This window comes from Pongo abelii, chromosome 3, assembly GCF_028885655.2.
Source record: "Pongo abelii isolate AG06213 chromosome 3, NHGRI_mPonAbe1-v2.0_pri, whole genome shotgun sequence".
Lineage (NCBI taxonomy): Eukaryota > Metazoa > Chordata > Mammalia > Primates > Hominidae > Pongo > Pongo abelii.
The window spans coordinates 174,478,691-174,489,909 of NC_071988.2; the positions used below are offsets into that span (position 1 = coordinate 174,478,691).

Here is an 11,219-nt window from a genome sequence, read left to right on the forward strand (position 1 = left end):
CCAAATACCAAATCTGCAGGCACTTTGATCTTGGACTTCCCAGCCACCAGAACTGTGAGAAATAAATTTCGCCCAGGCTGGAGTGCAGTGGCGCCATCTCGGTTCACTGCAACCTCCGCCTCCTGGGTTCAAGCAATTCTCTGCCTCAGCCTCCTGAGTAGCTGGGATTACAGGCGCCTGCCACCATGCCGGGCTAATTTTTTTGTATTTTTAGTAGAGATGGGGTTTCACCACCTTGGCCAGGCTGGTCTTGAACTCCTGACCTTGTGATCTGCCTGTCTTGGCCTCCCAAAGTGCTGGGAGTTTTGCCTCCCATAGTGCTGGGATTACAAGCACAAGCCTGGCCAAGGACAATTACTTTAAAAGACCAGCTCTCTTCATTATGGATCTGAGAGTGTGAGACAGGGATGCTTAATTTTCCCTGATGGGGGTCTTCTTATTGCTGGTGAAGTTTAGGGTGATAAGCACAAGTGGGCATTTCTTGGTGTTTAAATCAGGAACTGCCTGATATGGGAAGCTGAGATAATAACAGTAGGTAAAACTTTGTGCCATTTGTCTTAGTCAGCCTGGGCTGCTATAACAAAATACCATAGACCAGGTGGTTCGTAAATGACAGAAAACTCCCAGCACTTTGGGAGGCCGAGGCAGGCAGATCACAAGGTCAGGAGTTCAAGACCAGCCTGGCCAAGATGGTGAAACCCTGTCTCTACTAAAAATACAAAAAAATTAGCCCAGCATGGTGGCGGGCGCCTGTAATCCCAGCTACTCAGGAGGCTGAGGCAGAGAATTGCTTGAATCCAGGAGGCAGAGGTTTCAGTGAACCGAGATGGCGCCACTGCACTCCAGCCTGGGTGACAGAGTGAGACTTCGTCTCAAAAAAAAAAAAACAAAAACAAAAATTAGCTGGGCATGCTGGTGTGTGCCTGTAGTACCAGCTACTCAGAAGGCTGAGACAGAAGAATCTCTTGAACCCAGGAGGTGGAGCTTGCAGTGAGCCGAGATCATGCCACTGCACTCCAACCTGGGCAACAGAACGAGACTCTATCTCAAAAAAAAAAAATTAATTAAATTAAAATTAAAATTAATAAAATAAGTAAATAAATAAAGTAATTGTCCTTGGATACTAGGGGAGAAATGCTTGAGGGATGTTTTCCCTCTGGCAGGAAACTGAAAAGTGGTCCTCTTCCAGGACTCAAAGTTGGCCATCACCCTACTTGTGTTGTTGTCTCATCAGGCCTTTGGGGGCTCAGCTGGCACTGTTCAGGGACTGCTAAAAATGCCCAATAGGTCAAAGCAGATCCTGCGGCTGGAGGACTCACACTTTAAAGGAGATAAGACATTCATTCATAGGGAGCAGTCAGATAATATAGAAGGCAGCCTCTGATCAAGCTTCCCCAGTGTGTGATTGAGAGCGGGGTGCTCAGGTGCTCAGGAGAGAGAGAGGTCAGTGCAAACAGCTCGGCCCCGCTAATCTCAACACTTGCCCTTCAGACCTCTTTCTCAGGGATAATAAGGTTTTCTCTTATTTTCTTCTCCTTCTCCTCTTTCTTCTAGAATTTATTTGCCATATGTTTCAGAGAAAGACTCAGAATATTGAGGCTGGATAAGAGCTTAGAGTGGCTTTTCTCGAAGTGTGGTCATCAGACTCCCTGCTTGAGAATTATCTGGAGTGTTCATTAAAACTCCTGATTCCTGGGCCAAACCCTGGGCTACTGAATTAGACTCTGGGGCAGGGGGTGCACTGGGACTCTGCATTTTTAAGAAGTTGCATAGATGCTTTTTATGCACACTTTAGCATGAGAACTGTTGATGTGGAAGTAATTTAGCTTCTTTATTTTGCCAATGGGGAAACTGAGGCTCAGAGAAATGAAACTGCTTTCCCAAAGCCACCCAGCTAGTTAGTGGCAGAAGCAAAAGCCCGTAGGAGAGGAAATGCAGGAATGTTCAGGCTTTCTGGATGTGAAACCTTCACAGACAAACAAATATTGAGTTCCATTTCCTCTCCAGCTGGCATATAGTCCTGGCTACAGCAATGTGGGACTTATTGCCATATTTTACAACAGACATAAATCCTGCATTTCCAAATAAAATTGGAATCTAGTTTATGCCCAATGAAAATAAATTAATTTTAATGAGAATCTCACTCATAGTGTTTACAGATTTTTGCATGTTTCATTTGGTAATTTAATACTATTTTACCTTGAGTGTTGATATAAAGTTGATGAAGTGGCTTTTAAGACAATAAAGAAGAGACCATAAATATAACTGTTTCCTAGCCTTTTAAATTTCAAAATAGTTACTAATTGTAACACAAAACTAGGTAAAGTAGCAAATGATGGAGAGATGGGAAAATGACAGAGGTAAAGGGGGAAGGTGGGAAACGTACAGCTATAGGGCAGATATCTGTATATCTGGCCCCAAACTCATGATGTCTGATAAAGAGGTACTGAGGCCGTGCATTTTTCTTCATATTGCAAGTAGCTTGAGGCCAGATTCTATGGTTTCTGTCTTCTTTAGGCTGTCCCTCAACACTAAGTTCAGTCTTCTGTAAACACTCAAAATGTGTTGCATGAATGGGAGAAGAAGCTGATAAAGATGGAATAGTGAGAAAGGGGGTATATGAGGATATGTGAGGGTGAGAGAAGGAAAATTAAATCAAGGAGTGGAGGAAGCCTGTGTCTAACTCTTCTTTATGGGACTGGTGTATTGAAAAGGGGATCAAATGTCACAGAGGAGAGCGGCATGGTTTGGCAGGAAGGCTACAGGAAGTCCAAGGAAACCTCAATGCTTGTAGGGCAAATATGGGAAGCTAGAGTAATGAAATTTAAAGCTGGGGTATATAAGAAACCACCTATCCAGCTTTATATCTGTCATTGAGCAAATCACCAAACCATCTAAGATAAATAGCTTTCTGTTCTAATTTCATTCATTAGTGTTTCATTTGTTCAGATTCAATTATTCCAAAAATATTGGTTGCTTTCTAAAAATAGTGATAAGAATGACTGCCATTTATAGCATGCCTATTTTATGCCATTACCCCATTACACAGATGAGGCTCAGGGAAGCTGGGTAACTCACCCAAAGTCACACAGCTGCGATTCAACCCCAAGCCTGCTCCATCCCAGACTCTCCTCTGAGTTGCTGTAGTGTCGCCTAAAGTCAGCCCTTACTCATGCATGCTCAGGTGGAGCTTCTGCAAACTCCCCCACAGTCTTTTCCGTCACTTACTTCCTCAGGGGGAGCTAATTCTGGCCCCAGCTCTGCCACACATGTGCTGTGTGGTCTTGGCCAAGGCGGGGACTGGACTAGGTGATTGCTGAGATTCCTTGCTCCTTCTAAAATTCTGTATGTCTATTACTGGCTACTGTCATTCCTTTCAGTCAGGGGCACATTCTCTCTAGACCTTGGCTGTCTCCTGTAGTAGTAAAATAAGCCATTGCCCACCCAATAGCTTTTTTTTTTTTTTTTTTTTTTGAGACAGAGTCTTGCTCTATCAGCCAGGCCGGAGTGCAATTGCATGATCTCGGCTCACTGCAACCTCCGCCTCCCAGGTTCAAGCATTTTCTCCTGCCTCAGCCTCCCGAGTAGCTGGGACTAGAGACCCACGCCACCATGCCCGGCTAGTTTTTGCATTTGTTAGTGGAAATGGGGTTTTGTCATATTAGCCAGGCTGGTCTCAAACTCCTGGCCTCAAGTGATCTGCCCATCTCGGCCTCCCAAAGTGCTAGGATTATAGGCGTGAGCCACGGTGCCCGGTCCATTATTCTTTAGTAATAGAATCCCTGACTTTAAGGTAGCAGTGTACCTCCTAAAAGGCCACATTTTCCAGCTTTCCTGGAAGTAAATGCACCCTTATCTAAATTTTGGCCAGTGAGATGTAAGTGGATCAGAGTTTTCGGAGAGTTCATTTCACCTTCCCCCTTCTTCCTTCTTACTGCCAGGAAGGAAGTTTTGATGACTACCAAAGGAGAATTTGAGGATAGAACCCACACGCTAACAACGGCGGCACAGAGAGATGGAGCATGATTCTCAGATGACCATGGAGCTGGCCTACCCGCCCTGGACTTTCTATCTTTGAACTGCTGGTTTTCTTTTATTTTGTTTCTGAGATAGGGTCTCGCTCTGTTGCCCAGGCTGGAGTATAGTGGCATAATCAGGGCTCACTGCAGACTTGCTTCTTGAGCTCAAGCAATCCTCCCACCTCAGCCTCCAGAGTAGCTGGGACTACAGGCACATGTGACCACGCCCAGCTAATAAAAAAAAAAAAATTGTAGAGAGGAGGATTGGGGGTGAGGATTTTACTATGTTGCCCAGGGTAGTCTTGAACTTCTGGGATCAAGTGATCCTCACTCGTCAGCCTCCCACGGTGTTGAGAGTACAGGCATGAGCCGCTGAGCCCAGCCCCAAACTGCTTTCATGTGGGAGAAAAATAAACCCTTACATATTAAGCCTTTATCCTTTTGGATTTTTTTTTTTCTACATGAAGGCAAACTAATTCTTACGGATACATCTTCAAACTCTTCATTCTTTATTTCCCTGGCTGTAATATTTCCCTTAAACTGTGGTGGTAAATTTGTTATGGTCTGCTGGACAAATTGACAACCTGCTGGCACCTCCAAGTCAATATGTACAATGCCGGATTCATAATCACCCCTGGGAAACTGTTTCCCCTGTGTTCCCTGTTGCTGTAAATGGCAACACCACTTTACCTGTCACTAGTGATTAAAAACCTGGTGTTATCTTTCATCCTCTTATTCATTCAGTTACCAAATCTTTCAGATTCTCCGTTCATTGATCTAATATTTTAAGAGCATATTATCTCAAGAGATGATTGATGCTGAGGATACAAGAATAAGCCAAACAGACATTTACCCCTTGTCAGGAAGCTTACAATCAAGACAGGCATTACTTAAATAATCACGCAAACAATTGTAAAATTGCCACTGGGTCAAGTGCTACAAAGAAAAAGTACTGAGAACACACACTGAGCTAAAATCTGAAGGATGAATGGAACCTAATGTGGTAAAGAGTAGGGAAGGCAGTCACACTTCTGGCAGAGTAAACAGCAGGTGAGAAGGAAGGGGCTGATATACTCCATGAGTGAAAAGAAGGCTGTTGGCTGAAGCTCTAGGAGCCAAAGAGGCAAAGGCACGATGCAGACCGTGCTGACTTTGAGCTTCCTTTCAAACCAATGGGAAGCCATTTGAAAGGTTTTAAGCAGCAAAGGGAGGGTTGGCAGTGACCTGATCACTCTGCAGTGCCCTTCCTCTTTCTTTCCTCCTCTTTTCTTGATTCCCCCTGCTGCTGCGCTCATTTTCTCTCCCCTGCCTTCTCTTCCTGAACTCCCCCTCCACACGCTGGGGATCATTCTTCAAATCCCAGTGTTGATCATTTGACTCCCATTATTTGTTTTGTTGTTGCTGTTTACACATGAAGGCAATTTATTAACAGACAATATTTTGAGGACTCCTGCTCCCAGGTGGTGACCATGGCAATCCTCCTTCCTCTAGTGCTGTCGGAGGGGAATGGGAGTGACATCCTCGATCTGCCCCGATCTTCATCCCCAAGCAGGCAAGGGTTCTGAGGGCTGACTGGGTCCTAGGTCCAGGGTGCTTGGTCCTATTTCCTGCTGTGGCCTGGAGTTTGCAAATGTGTAGGGCAGTAATGCCCCAGCTCCTTGCACTGCTGGGCCACCTCCTGGGCACTCAACACGGCAGTGTGTGGAGAGGATTCATCCTGTCAGCTTTCATCTTCATCGCAGAAGCCACATGGCAGGTAGTTCCCTTGCCAGAAACATCAGTGACATGGACAAAAGTGTCATTGAAGGAGACAAAGATGTGGCAGGCACCAAATACATTCTCTCCTTCAGCCACCTGAGATCTGAGGCTGATGACCTGTTCTTCCTTTTTCTTCTTCCTCTTAGAGGGACCATTTCTGTGCACTGTCTCCAGACTACATAAGGGGAAGAGGATCCATTCTTAAAAGCCTCCAGAAGCTCCTCACTTCCTACTAAATGCAATCCAACTTGCCAAACCAGAGTTCAAGGGCTCTTCAAGGAGGCCCTAGCCACCAGTGCAGCCTTCATTGCCTGCCACTCCCCCTATGCACCCTGAGTGCTGCAGCCAAGCTGTGCAGTCCTGCGCTTTCCGACTCACACCTTCTTCACACCCTCCCCAGGGCGGGAATGCCATTTTCTTGAAGGGCCTTTTGTCCTTTAAAACCCAGCTCAAGCTCAACTGCTCTCTCCAACCCAGAGTCATCCATCCCTTCTTCCTGTGTCTGAGCACTGCAAATGCTCCTCGTGGGGAACCTGCTACTCTGTGTTTGGGCATAAGCCTTATCTAACGAACCAACTTGTTGACAGGAGGATCCTGGCTTCCTTTTTGTACCCAAGAGGGCTCACTGTGCCCTACTTAGACAAGAGGCTCAGGAAATGTCAACTGAAGCAACAAATGAATGACACTCAAATAAGTGGGTGAATAGTATCCAGGGTCACACTTGGCACAATTCTTTTGCAGTTGATGTCCACGATATATCTTCAACATGATGCTGGTAACATGCAGGCTGATGTGGGACACAGACTACCTGTGTTCAACTCTCAGCTTGTCCACCAGCTACCTGTGTGACCATGGACAAATCGCCTCATTTCTCTGTGCCCCAGTTTCCCTATCTGTAAAATGGGGGCAATAGTTTACTGGTGTCCTGGGGAGTTAAGCAAGTTAATTCACATGAAGCACTTAGAAAAGTGCCAGTCACAGAGTGAGTACTCAATAAAAGTCTTCATCATCATCTCATCATTCCTGCTTAGAATGACTCTCACTGTGGGAGAATGCCTGCCGTGACCCAGTGACCTACAAAATAACACTTGGGCTCAGACTTTGGGGCAGCATGATCTATCAACCGTCTAGGAGGGAGCCACCCAGCAACTCTCTATCTTAGAAAAGTGCACCTGTCACATCCTCCGTCTTGTCCCACAGACTTCCAGTTTGTGCTCTTTCAGCTACTGGACTGTGAACTCCTCAAGTGCATAGACTGCAATAGTAACAACCAGCATGACAGAATCCTAACCACACTCTGGGCACTCTCAATAGATACGAGCATTCGTATCTATTAACTCAAGTCGTTTTTCCTAAAGTCTTGTGGGGGACCTGGGGCACCAAGAGGTTAGGTAACCTGTCCAGAGGCACAGAAGCAGCTTTAAACCCAGGCAGTCTGGCTCCAGGGGCCATCGGCTTTTCTGCAATATCTCACCTCCTCTGTGTATCTTTAACTCCTGGTGCATAGTAGGCACTCAGGAAAATGTTTGCAGAATGAGTGAATCCCAGTGGCATCTTGAGGGAAGCCTTCTAGTATTTTCTCTGTCCAGGATTTCTGACTAGCTTCCTCTCCCACTGACCCTTCCACTGCAGCTGATAAATGCTCCTTCTCTTTTCAGGAAACCATTGCATGCTCCCTCTGGGCTGCTGGAGGAAGTCATCCTGTGTAACTCCATGCTGTGGTCCACTTCCAGACCCTTCTCACTTTCTCTTTCTTAGAAAGAGATAGATGGAGACTCCGACACACTCCTAAAAATGAAAATTGCTTTGCTAGGCTGGTGGAATTCAAAATGATTTTTTAAAAAATTTAACTGGATTTTATTTGCAATATACATTTTTTTACTCTGTGAAATATGTATATGTTAATTGTAGAAATTATAGCAACTACAGAAGTATACAAGGAACAGAATTTAAAATGGAGGTTAGTTTTGCTCTTTACTCAAAATATTCTTTCATGTTAAATGATCCTTACAGCAAAAACATGAAAAGAATCTAAGTGATTAGACATTATGCATTATGGGAAGAAAAAATGTTTCCAGTTCTGCCTTGTTCCCATTTAGCTTCTCAGGGTCTTCACAACTGCCTTAACATCCTCCTCTCCTGCCCTAACTGGTGAATTGAGCCACAAGGTGAATACAGAGACCCAGAAAGTTCCCCGATTCTCCCATAGTTTCCAAAGGGAAATGGGCAGAGTGTTCAGCCTGGATTAAACGAATGCATGCAGAAAAAACCTGTACCTCCCATACCAAGAAGCAAATCTTTAAGGGTTTTCTACCTCCCCTTTCAGGATCCTTTCTCCTTCCTACAAAAAATGGTTCTGGTCACATACACCTCAATATATTTGTTCAGTTTTGCAAATGATTTTCAAGCAACATTTATGCTATAAGAATATTAGACCTAAAATTAGGATTTTTCTGTTTTGGTTCTTAATATTTCTTCTTTGGTTAATAAAATGTATTCACCCTATTTAAAAAAAAAAAAACCATATGCTACAAGGCAATATGTCTGTGTTGTAGAACATTTGGAAAATATTAAAAATGCACAAAGAAGGAAATGAAAAGCATTAGTAAATCCACCATCCAGAGAACCTGGCTCATTCTCAACTTCTGACTCTCTAGATGTGGATAAGTAAGTACAGAGGGAAAGAAACATGCATGGTGGATACCTCTGCGTTTGGCTGCTCCCGAGTCCCAGCATCTGTTCCTAGCACTCTGATTCCCTTTAGAAACTGCTTTCCCCTGTATCTCCTCCCCACTGCCAACCACCTAACCACCCACCACCCGCCCATTCACTCACTCACCTGCAGGAGTAGAGAAAAATGTCAGGCCCACTCCATCGCTGTACGCATTTTTACTGGGTTAGGCGTAAAACCCAGATAGTCTAATCAAACTCCTCTGGTGGTTGGGGGGGAGCTTTTAAATATTAGACCCAGGGAAGGAGTTTTCCTTCTACTCTGGTGGTAAAGACGGAAGACTCCTGGAGCTCCCAGATGCAATAATTACAGCCCTGTAGAGAAAGCTGGTCCCAGAGAATGAATGAAAGACAAAATACTGGAGAAGTCTGACGGGGTTTGAGTCCCTGGTCTAGTTGTTACTCATGTCAGTTTTACCTGGTTCTGGTTGTCCCTGGAATTGGCAACTTCTTGCCCTTTCCCAGCATGATGACATGAACCAATAAATTTCCTTTTGGTCTGGACTAGTTTGAGTTGGACATTTTCTCACTGGAACCAAGAGTCTTGTTTAAACAAACACACCACTATTACACTTACAGAGAGACAATTAGAAGTGTATTTATTTAGTATATATATAATGCTATGTGTGTGTGTGTGTGTGTGTGTGTGTGTGTATATATATATATATTTTTTTTTTAATGCAAAGAAAAGTGTTGGGCCTCATGTCACCGGCTCTGGATAAGGCCAAATATATGGGTGGAGCTGCCCTCTCCCGCAGTTGACCCAGTTAGCTCCTAGCATTTGCATGGCTCTTATGGGAGTCAGCATGTGTGCCCTGATGCTGTGGGAGCGTGGGTTCAAGTTTAGGGTCTGTGATTCACACTGTCTCTCTGGAACTGGGCTTTCTAACCTAACAGGGAAACTGGGCAATGCTGACAAAAAGAAGGTATTGGCTATCTAGCGTCCTTCCCAGCCTTGCACTCTCAGGCCACACTGACCCCGTTCACTGTGCAACCAGCGGCCAATAAAGGCAGACTGCACAGCTCAGCTCCGTTGTGGAAACTGCCTCTCCTCACCTCATTCCTGTCCCTTCCAGTCTGCCTCTGATTCCCTGTCACCTCTAATTTATATTCCAGATTTTGACCCCTCCCCTGCCCCTTTGGTTTTAACAACTAATCTTAGTTTTTCCTGTTTAACTCACATCCTCCCACCCTGCTTCTCTTGCTCATGCTCTGGACGCCCCTGGAACACTGATCCTGACGTGAATTCATGTGGCTGCTTCCTTAGAATCTTCATCTCCGTTGCCGGAAGGCAGAGGGTCTGACAGTACAAGCCAAGAGGAAGGATGGGTGTCCCTTAGGAATGGGACGGGGTGGGTTATGAATGGAAAGGCACCTTCACGCCAGGTAAAAAGCAATCAGTTGGCACTTGTAACAAGATGGAAGTATTTCTTCATGGATTTCATGGAGTTAAGAGGTGAGTGGGTCTTAGCCCATTAACTGGCTTAATTGGTCTCAGTGACATTCGGAGGTGCTGGGGAACATCTCAGGAAGGATTTACAGTGCCTCTTATTTTGTGAATCTGTCTTCCTGCCCAGAGAAGAAACAATCCTTCTTTTGTGCTTGTATTGTCACCTAAAATAGATGCTTTCCTCTTTTTCTTAATGAAACTTGTATTTCCTTTCTCTGTGGACCCTCCAGAGGGCAAAGAAGAGAAGCCCAGATCTGGGTTGGAAAGAGCCGCTTTGAGCATTTTAATGATCTGTTAGGCTCCATCCCCAGTTTTCCTTCACCTTCCAAATTGGGGCCACTTTCTCTCCACCTCCACTTGTTTGTTAGTTCAATTATGATCATTCTCTGCTTCCTTCCACATTGGATTTAATGTAGCTAAAAATAAAATACAATACACACAATAGGACAATATAAAATAAAGATAAAGAATGACATCAGGATCCATTAGATGGAAAGTGAGGAAAATGCAATTAAACCAGGAAACTTGGGAGAAAATGGTGATGGAAGATGAACAATACCACATTTGGGTTCTGCACTCACTGATGATAAAGACTGATTAGGTACTTAAGGAAAGATGATATGTAACCCCTACCTCATTAAATAATTTGGGTCTTCCATTATTATTGAGCATGCAGTAGCGCCAAGCACTTTTCAGGATACAGAGATGAGTAAGACGGATCCCTACCCTCAAGGTGCTCAGTCTAATCTGCTCCCATTTTAACCTCATGCTTTGAGAGTAGTCATACATTTCTATGTGTCTGATCCACCTACAACCCATTCAGTCCCATGGCTCATGACTCATGTAGTTGGTAAAACTAGTTCTACCACCTACTACAGACTACTGGACCAGGGGTCTGTGTCCAAGCCAAAGAGCATATAGGCACTGGATTCAGGGAGGTCAAATACCCACAATGTTCCTCGACACGAAACTACCTAATATATTTCCTCGATATTGCATGAAGACACACCAATTTGGGCAGATCATATTTTCCAACACTGCCTGCAACAAATCCCTTATCTCATTTGCTCTTCTCGTAATGTGGCTTTGACACGCCTCCAAGGACAGGTGGGGTTTATGTCCTTTTCACCTTGAACCTAGGTAGACTTTGTAACTGTCTCAAACAATAAAGTATGGCAGAAGTGATGCGATGTGATTTCTGAGTCTAGATTACAAAAATGCTATGCATTTCTACTTTGCTCTCCTGGGACACTTGCTCTTGG

The 11,219-nt window shown here is 44.6% G+C and overlaps 1 pseudogene; it reads right to left on the reverse strand.

Annotated features, from left to right (window-relative positions):
- Positions 1-5,506: 5,506 nt before the first annotated feature.
- On the reverse strand, positions 5,507-9,783 carry LOC100453919 (small ribosomal subunit protein uS11-like; annotated as a pseudogene).
- Between the last annotated feature and the right edge of the window lie 1,436 nt (positions 9,784-11,219).